The 15,605-nt window shown below is 35.9% G+C and overlaps 1 long non-coding RNA gene across 1 annotated transcript in view; it reads right to left on the bottom strand.

Moving 5' to 3' along the window:
• Positions 1-7,151: 7,151 nt before the first annotated feature.
• LOC139030451 (uncharacterized) overlaps positions 7,152-15,605 on the bottom strand; it is a 34,998-nt gene continuing 26,544 nt past the window's right edge. Inside the window, exons 2-3 of the long non-coding RNA XR_011482818.1 lie at positions 14,158-14,229; positions 7,152-7,304 (exon numbers count right to left, since the gene is read on the bottom strand). This is a non-coding gene — a long non-coding RNA (uncharacterized lncRNA). The remainder of the gene's footprint in view (positions 7,305-14,157; positions 14,230-15,605) is intronic.

Raw genomic sequence — 15,605 nt, 5'->3', positions numbered from 1 at the left:
ATTCTTTCCCCTGTATATTTCTTCATCAAATTTCAATTTTTGAATGACTGTGCAATAAATTAGGAGAATATCTTCATATTAGTATTTTGAAGCTTCTGTACTATAGCACACAAAATATCTCAGAGTATATATAAAGTGCTTATAAGGATTAAGCCAGTCTGTGTGTGTGTGTGTGTGTGTGTGTGTGTGTGTGTTTGGGGAGGTGAAGTACTGAATTGTACTATGTAGAAATAAAATGTAAAGCCTCTGAAACCCATCTGAAATTACATTTGAATTGCGTTTCAACATATCATCTTTGTTTTACTTCTCTGGAAGTCAAAGTAGCTAATATACTCTCTAAACAATGCAATTTTCTTTCTCTGTATTGTGCCTTGAGAATTAAGCTTATTCTTTGCAAGTGAAATAATTTGGTGAATTGTGTTACATGGAGGGATTGATTTTTTCCCCCATTTGTGGATGTTGAGTCATTCTCCTTCAGTCAGTTAAATGGAGTGGAATTATTCATCAAGCTCTCTTTTCTTTCTTGCCAAACTCTGGGACTTATGTTTTGGAATATCTATGTTCTATTGTATATAAATGACACATTGTTATTGTTCTGTAACTAAACATTATTGTGCTTGTTAATAGTTAGAAACTAAAACTGGTAAAGTCAATAGATTGAAAGTTGACAGTTTGAGAAAGGACAAATATATTTGATATCTTGGCATTGCTATTATTTTAAATGAAATATTAATCTAGTGGCTCAGACAGTAAAGAATCTGCCTACAGTGCGGAGACATGGGTTTGATCCCTGGGTCGGAAAGATCCCCTGGAGAAGGAAACGGCAACCCACTCCAGTATTCTTGCCCGGAAAATCCCATGGATAGAGGAGCCTGGTGGGCTACATAGTCCATGGGGTCACAAAGAGTTGGACATGACTGAGTGACTAACACTTTATTTCTTAATCTAATATTTTGGTAAGAAGCTCATTTTTTTGTCAGCTATCATTATTTTATAGGCATATATAGTTGTCTTAGGCAAAGTAGAGGTAATGGACAAAATATCAGTTATGAATGTTTAAAACTTTAAGTTGAACCATTTTTTGGATTCTTCTTTAGAAAGATTTTGACTTTATTTTCAGCATATTTTAAAATGAAATTCTTTGATTTGTTAACATTTTATTTTGCTTTCATTTCATAGTTACAAAATGAAACAAGAATGCTAGCTCTCACCGTTTCTATTTATCATTGTACCAGAGGCCCTGACCCGTCAAAGAAGGCAAGAAAATAAATTAAAGAGATAATAATAAAAATTGGAAGAAAAACAAAAAGTTCTCATCTCACAGTCATGTCTTGTTTGCCTGTGTGGAAAACTCAAAATTGAGCCTGGACAAGCTCTTGAAATAATAAGTAAATTCAGTTGTGCTTCTAAATACCAGACCAACATGCAAAATTAAATTACATTTCTATACACCAGCAGCAAGCAAAAAACAAAATTTAACAGTATCCCACTCAAAATTAATCAATATCAAACAGTTTAGCATAAACCTAACAAAAGATGTATAGAACCTCTGTGTTGAAAAATCACAAAACATAAGTAAAAGAAATTAACGAAGACCTAACTGAATAATAGAAAAATATATTCAAAGATTGGAAAGCTAAACATTTTAAGGTTGCAAATTCTTCACAAATTAGTCAATAGACTCAAAATGACTCCAGTCAAAGTGCTAAGAGTTCTTTGGGGAAATGGCGCAACTTCAAAAAACCCAGAGCAGCATGCGTCTAGGAGCGGCCATGGCGGTTTTGAAGAGGAAACCTGGAACATTTAACCTATATGTCTAGGTCTTATCTCTATTAATACCTATTGGGCAGATTTGGCCCAAGGACAACGTGACCAATAGAAAGTAAGAGAGCATCTAGGAACACACATATTCTGTTAGATAATTCATGACAAAGGTGATATCGCAGTGCAGTGGAGAGAGTGTGGTAATTTCAATAACATGATGGATTGACTTTCCAAATGTACTCTGACCCCTACTTAAAATACTTTATACCATACATAAAAATGCATTTCAGAAAACTGAAGATCCCAGTGTGTTACCAGTACTTGGCATCATCAGAATTCTATATTTTAGACATTCGAATAGGTGTATAATAGTGTTTCAGTTTTATTATTAATCACCCCAGTGATCAATATTATTTGACATCTTTCCATGTGCATGTTTTTTATTCCCATATATTCTTTCGTGATCTCTTGTAAAACCCTTACCAAATTCTTTTTGTCTTTTTAATTTAGTTGTGCTTCCTTCTTATTTTTGTGATTAGAGAAAGCTTTATATATTCTGGACACAAGTCCTTTGTAATATATATACACTTTGCATTTATATTCTTCCATCTATAGTTTGATTTTTCATTCTGTTGTCAGTGTTTTATACAAAACAAAACTTTTAATTGTGTTAAAGTTAAATGTACAATATTTTTATTGACTCAATGTCATATTTAAGAACTCTTTGCCTAAACCAATAACATGAAGATTTTCTCCTATCCTTTTAAATGTTTAATATTTTTACATTTTATATTTAAGTCTATTATTCCTTTAACTTTCATGTAAGAGGTAAAGAATATCTTGAGTTTCCTTGTTTTCCATCTGAAATCTGATTTTCCAGCACCACTTGAAGAAAACTATCTTTTGTTATAACACATATTTTTAAGTAAGCTCCATTCACCTTCATATGAAACTGTTCCACTTCATGTGTCATTACAAGTGCCCTATATCAGATATTTCCAATTCCTCCCTCTCTTTCCATATTCTGGCTTCCCTCATAGCTCAGTTGGTAAAGAATCCTCCTGCAATGCAGGAGACCCTGGTTCAATTCCTGGATTAGGAAGATCTGCTGGAGAAGGGATAGACTACCCACTCCAGTATTCTTGGGCTTCCCTTGTGGCTCAAATGGTAAAGAATCCACCTGCAATGCAGGAGACCTGAGTTCTATCCCTGGGTTGGGAAGATCCCCTGGAGATGGGAAAGGCACTCCCTCCAGTATTCTGGCCTGGAGAATTCCAGGGACTGTATAGTCCATGGGTCTCAAAGAGTCAGACATGACTGAGCGACTTTCATGTCCCGTACCATGTTCTGTCCTTCATTTCACTTAGTCATTTGTTATGACAATCCAATGCTTTGTTACCATTTCTACCTTAAACAGCTGTTTCTTAGATTAAGAACAAGGAAAAAGACTGTTTCACCCTCATCTATTTCTCTTCTGATGCGCTTCCTTTTTGAAATGTAGGTCCATGTTTCTAATATATATCATTTTCCTTCTTGATGAAAATCTTTTAACATTTCTTGCAGGACAGGTTTTCTGCTGATTAATTCCCTTAGTCTTTGTTTGTCTAGATGGGCTTTAGCTTTCTTTCATTTTTGAAGGTTAATTTCATTTGATAGGGAGCTCTAAGTTGGTGTTTTTCCTTCAAACACTAAAAATTGAATATCATTATTTTCTTGCTTGAATCGTTTCTGATGAGAAGTTTGCTGTAATTCTTTGTTACAAACTTTTATTGGAGTATAGTTGGTTTATAATGTTGTGTCTGTTTCAGGTGTATAGCAGTGATTCAGTTATACATATACACATATCTACTCTTCTTTAGATCCCTTTCCCATATGAGTATTGAGTAGAGTTCCCTTTACTATACAGCAGATTCTTATGAGTTATCTATTTTCTATATAGCACCGTGTTTATGTCAATCCCGTTCTCCCAATTTATCACCCCCTCCACATCCCCTGGTAACCGTGGGTTTGTTCTCTATATCTGTGACTCTACTTGTTCTTGTTCAGTCGCCAAGCTGTGTCTGACTCTTGGCAACCCCGTGGACTGCAGATGCCAGGATACTTCTATTTTGTAGCTAAGTTCGTCTGTACCATTGTTTTAAAGATCTTGCATATAATCAATATCATATGATATTTGCTTTCTCTGATTTACTTCCCTTAGTATGACAGTCTCTATTCTTCTGTGAGTAAGGTGTCTCACCACTCCCACAGGCCACTTTCAAGATTTTCTCTTTGCCTTTCCTTTATACATTTTAAATTTGTATTATTTTACTTATTTATTGCCAGTTTTTTACAGGACTTAAAAAAATATGTGTTTCTTGTCTGTCATCAATTTTGGAGCATTCTTGGCCATTATGACTCCAAATATTTCTTCTGTGCCATTTGCTCTTTCTTCTTCTGGGATTCCAATTACGCATACAGTATATCTTCTGAAATTGTCCCGTAGTTCTCAGATGTTCTGTTCTTTTTTTAAATTATTTTTTCCCTTGCGTTCGAGTTTGAAGAGTTTCCATTGATCCCTCACGGCCCTCACAGATTCTTGCATCAGTTGTGTCATATATACTCATGAAACCATAGCAGGCATCCTTCCCTTCTATTACAATGTTTTTTATTTCCAGTATTTCCTTCTGATTTGTTTTCAGTGTTTCGGTTTCCCAGTTAACCTCACCCATTTGTCCTCACAGCTTGTCTGTTTTTTTTTTTTTTTTTTTTTCCATTAGCGCTCTTTCCATATTATCCATGGTTATATTGAATTCACTGGCTGATGATTCCAATGCTTCATGCCAGAGTCTGGTCTTCTCGGATTTGCTTTTCTTGCTTTGGGTGTGTCTTGTAAGTTTCTGTGATGGTTGCTGAAAGCTGCACGCGTTGTCCTGGGTGAACGAGACAGGTCCGCCAACCTCTGGGGGGAGGATGTGTGTTCGCCGGGCTGGGAGGCGTGTGCTGTTTGGTGGCGGCTGGAGCTCCACTGCCAGGGCTGTCCGGTTCCTCTGGCGCCCTTGTTTTCGCCTCCTCCCTTTGGGTTTCCTTGAGGACCCCTCCTCAGAGAGAGTCTCTGTGTTGTAGCTCTTCTGTCTGTATCTATTATTATTATCCTGGAGCCCTGCTGCTGCGGAGGTGAGGTGCCAGGCAGGACACCAACTGAAGCCAATGAACTCTCATTCTTTCCGCGGCCATCTTTGAACTTCTTTGTGTTTTTCTGTGTGTAGCTTTCCTCTGTGGGCTAGCTGCTCCGTCCTGTCTGACCTTTTATGACCCCATGGACTGTAGTCTGCTAGTTCTGTCCATGGAATTCTCCAGGCAAGAGCCCTGGAGTGGGTAGTCATTCCCTTCTCCAAGGAATCTTCCAGACTCTGGGATTGAACCTGGGTCTCCTGCATTACAGGCAGATTCTTTACCGCTGAGCCGCCAGGGAAGGCCTAGGCTGCTATACTAGGTATTTTAGCCTATTTACAGTCTAATGTGTTCACATTGTAGCGCTGACAGTGGGCCCTTTTTACTTCATCCAAGTGGACCCCAACCGACTGGAAACTAAATGTCACAGCTTCCTCATTACATACTACGTGACTGTATTATGCCTAAGTAAGAAAGCTAGAGGGATTTTTAAAGTTGGGTTGAATTTAGATATAAAAATATTAATAGTATCCAGACATTTAAAAACTAGGAACTGAAGGAAAAAAGTAACTGGCAATTAAGTTTGTCATGAAAATCAATCACAGTCTTAAATGCAGCCTAGCGTATCAAACTAATGTCAAGCAATTTTACTTTAGCACAATTGCATCACCTTACTTACAACTGAGATTTATAGGCTTCAAGAAATTTAGTGAGTAATCTGTTAAACCAAGAGAGGACATATTTGTTTATAGGTCCAGGATCAACAATAACCATGTCCCAAACATCATAACCAAAATAAATAATAAGAATTGTTGTACCATCATTAGACAGTGAGTATGGCATACATTCTGTCCATTACATTAAAATATATATCTTCAATCAGGTAAGCTGATTTTATAGGCATGTGAGTCTATTTGGGGGCTCCTCATTAATCAGTGTCTGTTTACTTGCGCCACAATTACTTTATAATTCATTATTTTTGTAACAGAGCAAATCTTTGTTCTTCATTTGTTTTCAAAACATTTTCTAGCCATTGTTATACATTTTTAGGGTAAATTATAGAGCCCACTATTTCAAATTCAAAATAAAAATTAATATGGGGAGTTGCTTTAATTATGGGTTAATTAAAATAATTGCTAATTTTATAATATTGGAGCTTTCCATTCTAAACACATCTCTCTCTTGACTCAAGTCTTTTTTTAAGATCCTTTAGTGTATAGGCCCTGCCTCTGTGCATTATGTTAGTTCTTGACTTGGTTTTTGATCAAATAAAATTTCTTCTCAGATCATTGAGTAAGTTCTTTAAAACTCATAGCAAATGCATTAAAAAAATATAATATTATACATATATATATTGGCTATGTGTATATATGTGTCTGTGTATATATATATATATATATATATATAGAGAGAGAGAGAGAGAGAGAGAAGAGAGAGAGGCTATGTCCAAAGACTTCTCCAAAAATGGTGCATTTATGATCATCATTAAATATACATTCCTTGTGATTTTTTTTTCCCATTAGAAGAAGTCTATCTTGGCTTTACTTCTCATTTGTTGTATAATGAAATCTATGTGGCAGTTCTGTTTTGTCCCTATTAACACATTTTGACCACTTTCTCCTCTTCCTCTGTCTTCTCCTTCTTGGATTTGAAATCCATCAATAGTAGGTAGTATGCTGTCACTCTTGTTTTTCTTTTTTGTCTAATCTATGAAGATCACTCAATTCTTAGTTCTCGTATTCTTTCTTCTGTAGAAATCAGGCAAAACCTCTATAAATATTGCCCATGTACTTTTTCTAAAATATTTATTCATTACCTGCTGTGCTCTTTTGGATGGTAATTTTCTTTCATAAGCACATAGGCAATTTTCTTGGGAGTCAGAAATGGTTTCAAATATTAGATCAGTTCCTAAGGCTTTTAAACTTGGGCAAATTTCCTAATCCTCCTCTTGATGCCTTTTCTACTTTTTCTTTTCCACATTTACATAGTAGTTAGTAGGATCATTATTTTAAATGTACATACAATTTTAACTGTTCTATTTGTATGGAAAACAAATTAGGCATTAATAGTTTGTTCAGGAATATTATGCCTTATTTAAAAACTTTAGCTTCCTGGAAAAAAAATTTCATTCTTTTATATATTATCCTATCCAGGAATGTAAAATCTTTAAATTCTGTTCATACATAGTAGTATCATGCAGATGGGTAGCCCAGTAGGGTAGTCCTTACCTGTACAACCAGAAAAAATCAAGTGCCACTTAATATAAGACTTATGTCATCTACTCAAATGGAGAATTGTGATGCCTTGCCCAATTTCTTGACTTGAGCCGGATCTCAGGTCTGTGGCCCATTGATTGTGGATTGGTTGTTTCCTTCTGAGAAAAGACCCTGAAATACCATTACAAATAAAAATAGTAAGTACTCTTTCAAACCTTATCCAAATTTATCTGTGCCCATTAGTCAGCTCGATTGTACACTGAGGGGAAAGGAAAGCCAGGCTTTGTGAGAGCTGTTAAAGATAGAAGGGGCCACAAATGCCAGCACAGCCAAGCAGTTAGACTGGAGGCAGAGGGTGTTCATGTGTGAACAGAGTCCTGGCTTGAATCTGTCGCTGTGGGTCTTCTGTCATCATTGCCTTGGTCCTTGAGAACCTAATTGGGATGAATATACTTAGCAGCTGGCAGAGCCCTTAAATTAATTTTCTATCCTGCAGAGTAAGAGCTAACACAATAGAAAAAGCCAGTTGGAAGTCTTAGAAACTGCCCTCCCAACCCTAATCATGATGATAAAGCATAGCAATTCCTCATAGCAGTGGAATTGTAGTTAATGACACTGGCAGCGAGGAGTGTCCTGCCATATCTATTCTGCAGCCCCAGCAACTACCAAGCAGATGTTTGCATTAGACTGGGGACACTGTAGTCTTAACAAGAGATGGCTCCAGCTGCAGCTGTGGCACCAGATAAGTCAGATCTGCAAGTTAATGTGGCAATTTATTCTTTTCAAATCCCTTTGGAAAATGGAAAAAAAAAAAGTTAATGAAATAGTTTTACCCTGGTGGCGCAGATGGTAAAGCGTCTTGCTTACAGTGTGGGAGACATGGGTTCGATCCCTAGGTCGGGAAGATCCTCTGGAGAAGGCAATGCCACTTTGGTACTCTTGCCTGGAAAATCCCATGGACAGAGGAGCCTGGTAGGCTACAGTTCATGGGGTCGCAAAGAGTCGGACACTTCACTTTCACTTTCACTTTACATGGGAAAGCTACTGAGGCTACTTAAATGTCTCGGTTGTTACTCACAGTATGGTCCACAGGAACCCTGGCTGTCTCAGAATTTGGAAGGGCATCGTGAAATCCAGCTAATTGTCTCTGCTGTAATAGGAAGTGGCAAGTAGTCTGGATGTCCCAGAAGAATGCCTTCTCGCTGGTGTTGGTTGTGGTTTAGTCATTAAGTTGTGTTGGACTCTTTCGCTACTCCATGGACTGTACTCTGCCAGGCTCCTCTGCTCATGGGATTTCCCAAGGCAAGAATCCTGGAGTAGGTTGCTGTTTCCTTCTCCAGGGGATCTTCCCAACCCAGGGATCAAACCCAAGTCTCCTGCTTTGGCAGGCATATTCTTTAGCACCTAGCCACCTGGGCTGGTGTCTGTAGAGAACTTAATTAGAGTGGTTCTGAAAATTACAGAGAAACTATAGTTTCACAGTTGTTACAGAGGGAACTGCTGCTTAGTATAAACACAGGCTGTTAGGGGGAGAGGAAGGAGCAAGTGGCCTCTTTCCACTCAAGGCCTGCAGTCCACCTTGGGCCATTTTATCACAAAGCCTACCAGTGAGCAAGCTGGCAAAGCAGAAATGTGGATTGCCGAGCCCAGGTTGCATCTGCAAGGCTGGGTTTGGAGCCGAGAGACAACTGCCTCATCACCAGCACAGCCACACCGTGGCATCTTGGTCAAGTCCACTTGATTGTCTTTTTCTGCTTAACTGACTGTCCTCACTCCTTCACTCTGGCCTCTTAACGGTCATTTTCCAAAGAAACTATCCTTACTTTAGTCTCTTTTTGTATGGCAGAAACTTGAGTGTCCATGTCCCTTTGAAATCCACATGTCGAAACCCCCAGTGTGACTGTGTTAGGAGCTGGGGTCTGGGGAAGTGCGTAGGTCATGAAGGTGGGCCCCACGTATAAGATTAGTGCTCTCATAAGAAGACACCTGAGGACTTGCTCACTGTCCCTCTGCTCTCTGGCATGAGAGGCCAAAAGCCAGGCACCTGCAAACCAGGAAGCACGCTCTTGCCTGACACCCATCCACTGGCACCTGGACCTCGGACTTTCCAGCCTCCAGAGCTGAGAGAAATAAATGTTCCTTGCTTATGCCGCCTGGTCTATGGTGTATTTGCTATAGCACCCTATACTGAGACAGAACCCAAACTAATACAATAAAGCATAATAGTGATTCATATTTAAAATACACAAAATTTCACCCTTCACATGAATAAAAATCACAACAAAAAATTTAGCTTATAAAACATTTTTCTTATATAATCACCAATAAATTATGCCTTAAATCAGTGGTTATCATTCAGTTCAATTAAATTCTAGTTTGCCTGATGAGATCTACTACAATGCAGTCTTACATGATATTCAAAGTTGTCGCATTTTAATTATGATTGAGTTGATCAGTGCTTTTTGTTAATTACAAGGTACATTGAATTGAGTGTAAATATTAACCTTAGCATTATTGAATCAATACTTAACTCTGAGCTTAGCAAACCTTTATAGCAAAGCAGAAAGCTACTTTTACTTTATGTTTTCATATTATTCATATTATAAAGAACTCATAGAAAAAATTTCATTTACTGTAATATTTCTGAAGATTAAATTTATAGTTAAAAACTAAAGAGTATTTGCAAGTGATATACTTAATTCTGCATTGTAATTGCTTTTACTATCCATCATAAATTCCCACTCTCATCTGTCTGAAGCTGTAATTCAATAGCTCAGAACACTTAATGGAAAATAATCCTCTTTGAATTGACTTTAGCTTTTGGGTATCTTGGGCTTTTTTTTTTTTTAATGGAGTTAAACTTCTATATTCTACACATAAAATTTAAGTTTGCCTGAGTTTTAACAATCAATTTAGTGAACTGAAATCTTCAAAGTTTATCCTAGATTTACCAATTTGGGCTTTTCAAATGTGTATTTTGCATTTATAATTGAAAGCAAAATGGCTATATTATTCAACCATTCAAAAAATATTTATTGATTGGCTGTGTCTAAGGTTTACTTTCTTATTTTCTGCTGGCTAATACCTCTGATCTGATTTTTTAAAATGATTTTATAAACAAGGAAAGATCTTAAATTTTCCATTTGAGTGTCCCAATAATTTTTATATGAAATATAACTTTCAAATATTGATTATATTAAAGTAATATGTAAGTTCCATCAGAGAAAGTTTTTTGTCTGTTATTCACTGATTCACTGTTAGTATCTAAAAACGAGAAACAACACATGCTGAGAAACTAAACATAGATTTAAAAATTGAATAAATATAAATAAAAAATAATAAAAAGTTCTGTAGTAAGGGACTGAGTTAAACACGTTCCTAAATTTGTACTACATTTTTATCAACCTCCAAAAAATCTCTACTTTTATTTAATAGTTTATTTGCTTTTTATGTCATGTCCCTCTCCTATTTTTCTCTTGCTCCTGCACATTTCTAATCAATCTAATCAATACATATAGTTTAATATGTATACTTTCTTTGTATGTTTTTGTACAGAAAAATTATTTTTTAGGTAAATCATTCGCACGTGTACACATACCTGATTGTGTGTATACAGACATTTGTCATGTTTCTTTTTTTATTGAGTACTATACTATATCAGATCCAACATTGTTGCAATGTATATATTCAATATCCATTATTATTTCTTGCTAAATAATTTTACACATAAAACCTATGCAGTCTTCCAGATAAATGAATAGTTACCCTCTAACAAACCACAACAAAAGGTAATGCTGTGCTAAGTAATATTATTCATGTCACTTTATGGACCTGTGACAATTTTTTTTGAGATTTATGTGAGGAGTGTAATTGCTTGATCATGGCTTTGTGCATACTTCATTTTAATACATCATATTAGAATAGGAATTCCTGCTAGTAGTTTTTCATCATCAATATATAACTATAAATTAATTTTAGTAAATATTCAAGTCTCTTTTCACTACTATATTCATAGTGTGTCTTATTCAAATAAAGAAAATTTAACATGATTGTCTTTCATATTTATCTGATTCTGTTTCTTTAATCTATTTAATCCTACCAATAATGCATCATATCACTTCAGAAAATATGGAAAAAAATTGTTTTAAATATGTATTCCTACTAGCTTCTTGAATTACACTAATCTGAAAATAAAGTCTGTATAAAAACATCTCATATTTTTCTTTCTTATTTCTTTATTACTGATGAATTCTATTAATATTAATTTTCTAAAGATTGCCTTAATGTGTAAATATTGTAAAACATAACTTCATTAATGAATGAATTAGTAATTTATTATTACTTTGTCAAATTACTATGTTTCTATATATAATTTTCTATTTCATTTCTGAAAAACAAATGAAAATTTCTCAGGTTAATCAGCAATACAAAGAGCATGTAGTATGACTAAGTCTGTTAAGTTATGTTTCAGAATAAATTTCATATTCTGCTTATCCCCAGAAAGCTCCTTAGGAAATGAAAAGAATCCATGTGATCTCAAGGCAACAGATCAAATACCTTTAAAGGAGATGTTCTAATAAATACATGCCAACTTTTCATATATCTCTTATATTATTTATGTTCCATAATCCTATGGGATTATTTGTATATCATTGAGCTAACAACAGATATGTATTTTAATTGTTAGATGGATTCAATAAAGAACAGAAATGGTATGGACCTAACAGAAGCAGAATATATTAAGAAGAGGTGGCAAAATACACAGAAGAACTGTACAAAAAAGATCTTCATGACCCAGATAATCACAATGGTGTGATCACTCACCTAGAGCCAGACATCCTGGAATGTGAAGTCAAGTGGGCCTTAGAAAACATCACTATGAACAAAGCTAGTGGAGGTGATGGAATTTCAGTTGAGCTATTTCAAATCCTGAAAGATGATGCTGTGAAAGTGCTGCACTCCATATGCCAGCAAATTTGGAAAACTCAGCAGTGGCCACAGGACTGGAAAAGGTCAGTTTTCATTCCAATCCCAAAGAAAGGCAATCCCAAAGAATGCTCAAACTACCACACAATTGCACTCATCTCACATGCTAGTCAAGTAATGCTCAAAATTCTCCAAGTCAGGCTTCAGCAATACGTGAACTGTGAACTTTCAGATGTTCAAGCTGGTTTTAGAAAAGGCAGAGGAACCAGAGATCAAATTGCCAACATCCACAGGATCATCAAGAAAGCAAGAGAGTTCCAGAAAAACATCAATTTCTGCTTTATTGACTATGCCAAAGCCTTTGACTGTGTGGATCACAATAAACTGTGGAAAATTCTGAAAGAGATGGGAATACCAGACCACCTGACCTGCCTCTTGAGAAACCTGTATGCAGGCCAGGAAGCAACAGTTAGAACTGGACATGGAACAACAAACTGGTTCCAAATAGGAAAAGGAGTACATCAAGGCTGTATATTGTCACCCTGCTTATTTAACTTATATGCAGAGTACATCATGAGAAATGCTGGGCTGCATGAAGCTCAAGCTGGAATCAAGACTTCCAGGAGAAATATCAATAACCTCAGATATGCAGATGACACCACCCTTACTGCAGAAAGTGAAGAGGAACTAAAAAGCCTCTTGATGAAAGTGAAAGAAGCGAGTGAAAAAGTTGTCTTAAAGCTCAACATTCAGAAAATTAAGATCATGGCATCTGGTCCCATCACTTCATGGCAAATAGATGGGGAAAGAGTGGAAACAGTATCAGACTTTATTTTGGGGGCTCCAAAATCACTACAGATGTTGATTGCAGCCATGAAATTAAAAGACACTTACTCCTTGGAAGGAAAGTTATGACTAACCTAGATAGAATATTAAAAAGCAGAGACATTACTTTGCTAACAAAGGTCCATCTAGTCGAGGCTATGGTTTTTCCAGTAGTCATGTATGGATGTGAGAGTTGGACTGTGAAGAAAGTTGAGCGCCGAAAAATTGATGTTTTTGAACTGTGGTGTTGGAGAAGACTCTTGAGAGTCCCTTGGACTGCAAGGAGATCCAACCAGTCCATCCTAAAGGAGATAAGTCCTGGGTGTTCATTGGAAGGACTGATGTTGAAGCTGAAACTCCAGTACTTTGGCCACCTCGTGCGAAGGGTTGACTCATTGGAAAAGACCCTGATGCTGGGAGGGATTGGGGGCAGGAGGAGAAGGGGACAATAGAGGATGAGATGGTTGGATGGCATCCCTGACTCTATGGACATGAGTTTGAATAAACTCTGGGAGTTGGTGATAGACAGGGAAGCTGGTGTGCTGTGATTCATGGGGTCACAAAGAGTCAGACACAACTGAACTGAGCTGAACTGATGACAAAAATAAATTTGTTTTAATACCAGTAATTAAAATAATTGCTGTTGTTGTTTAGTCACCAAGTCATGTCCATCTCTTTTGTGACCTCATGGACTGTACCCTGCCAGGCTCCTCTGTCCATGGGATTTCCCAGGCAAGAATACTGGAATGGGTTGCCATTTCCTTCTCCAGGTGATCTTTCGATCCAGGGATTGAGTGTGGGTCTCCTGAATTGGCAGGCTGATTTTTTACCACTGAGCGACCAAGGAAGCCCTTCAGTTAATTATAGTCATGAAATCGGATTGAACTGAGATTAAACCGCAGATCATCTGAATTCAAAAGCCAACTGTGACTCATTGAATAAGTTTGTGTGTCCTATAAATATTAGGTTCTATGTCAGCAACTGTGGATTAAGAGGTAAAATGTAGGTAATTTTGCTGCTAGTAGTAAAGCAGACACATCCTCACACATATGTGCATCTGGGTAGTAAAGTTAAGTGTGTAGTACAAGGAAAACATTATTATCTTTGTTCCCATCTTCATCCTGAAGAACAGAGCTTTCTGAGTGAAGCTAATAGGAATTCTTTGAACAATAATTTCCATAATCAAAAAGTCCTGGAGGAACTAGATGATGCAGATTAATCAAGAAGACAGTTTTAAGAGTTTAAGAACTTGAAAGGCCATAGGATTACTTACTTTGAAATATTTTCTTCTCTATTGCAGGAAGTGATTATTATCTGGAGTCCTGCATTCAGTACAGAGATTTGTCTATAAAAATAATGAAAAAATGTCTATGTTGATAATGATCATTTTTCATTAAGAACAAACTCACTTTATTCTTGTTTAAACATATTTAACAGATAAATAGGCAGTGCCTGAATAGTATCCAATATGTCTTGTAGACACTTAAAATATTTATTGATGTTATTTTCTAAGGCTTTTATGAAATTATGAAGATAATAATTAGTTTTCCAGGACTCAACTATATCTGAAAGTACTGGAAAATTTCAATAATTTCTAGGAATAGGACATAATATTCCTAATGGATAAAAAGAATTTAGAAAAGACACACAAGTTTCTTTATGTATGGCTTTTCAGAGTTTTAATTCTGCTATTATTTTGTAAATAGTCAAGCAAGTCCTCAAATTTATTTTACCACAGTAATCTTTTGCATAAGGGAGTGACTATATTGCATCTCCTCTTCCTAATCTGAAGCAAACTCATGTGGTCTGGGCTCAAACAGAACCACTTTTAGGAAACCTGCACTGTGGATAATTAATCCCTGGATCCTGTTGAGTAGGCTACTGGAAAATTTTACTCATGATGTATCTTGATTGGGGGAAGAAATAAAGACAATTTCAAATCCTCCTTCCTCAAACAGTTCTTCAGTTTTGAGATACTTGAATATTCTCTCAGAGTCTTCTCCAGGTCAAATATATCATATTTATACAAATATAAATATAAAAACTGGCTTCCAATTTTTTGTACATTTGGTATATAAAGATCATGTATAAGATATACTATATATTATAATATAAAATATATCACATATATTTTGAAGCCAATTTGATGACATTATACATAGTCTGGTAAAAAAGTGTTAGATATGTCCCCATTCATGGAAAATACTTTATAAAATACTTTAATTCTTATCATTTATTCTGTGCATTCTGCCTAAACATGTCTGCCTTTTTTATAATCTTCCTTTTTAGTTTCATGGCCTAGTACTGTGTAGTCAAATTAATTTTCTATAAAAAGTTGTAATTATTAAACAATTTATTCATCTTACCGACATTTTTCCTAGGTTATTGTGAAACTAGACCTTAAAGAGATCAAATTTCTCTATGAGAATTTAATTAATTTTGCTGTCCATTTCATTTAGGCAGTTTGATTTGCTGCTGATTTTAAAGCATAGATATATAGTAACCTAATTAAATATAGCTTTGTATTGTTTGGCTTGAAAAAATAACTTGTGGAAAATAGGTGCTTGGTAATCAACAACTTCTTGAAAACTAAGAGACTGAAAGTTTCACTAAGAAAATCTAAAGAAGACAGATTGAAGCAAATGAGTTTGAGTTAGGAATGGTTTAATTTTGGATATGTTGGCTTTGATGGGTTGGTACATTTTAATGTGTTGATCTATT

This window comes from Odocoileus virginianus, chromosome 22 (assembly GCF_023699985.2).
Source record: "Odocoileus virginianus isolate 20LAN1187 ecotype Illinois chromosome 22, Ovbor_1.2, whole genome shotgun sequence".
Taxonomy (NCBI): domain Eukaryota; kingdom Metazoa; phylum Chordata; class Mammalia; order Artiodactyla; family Cervidae; genus Odocoileus; species Odocoileus virginianus.
Note: the sequence above shows the minus strand (reverse complement) of the source record. Positions and strands in the feature narration are given on the sequence as shown.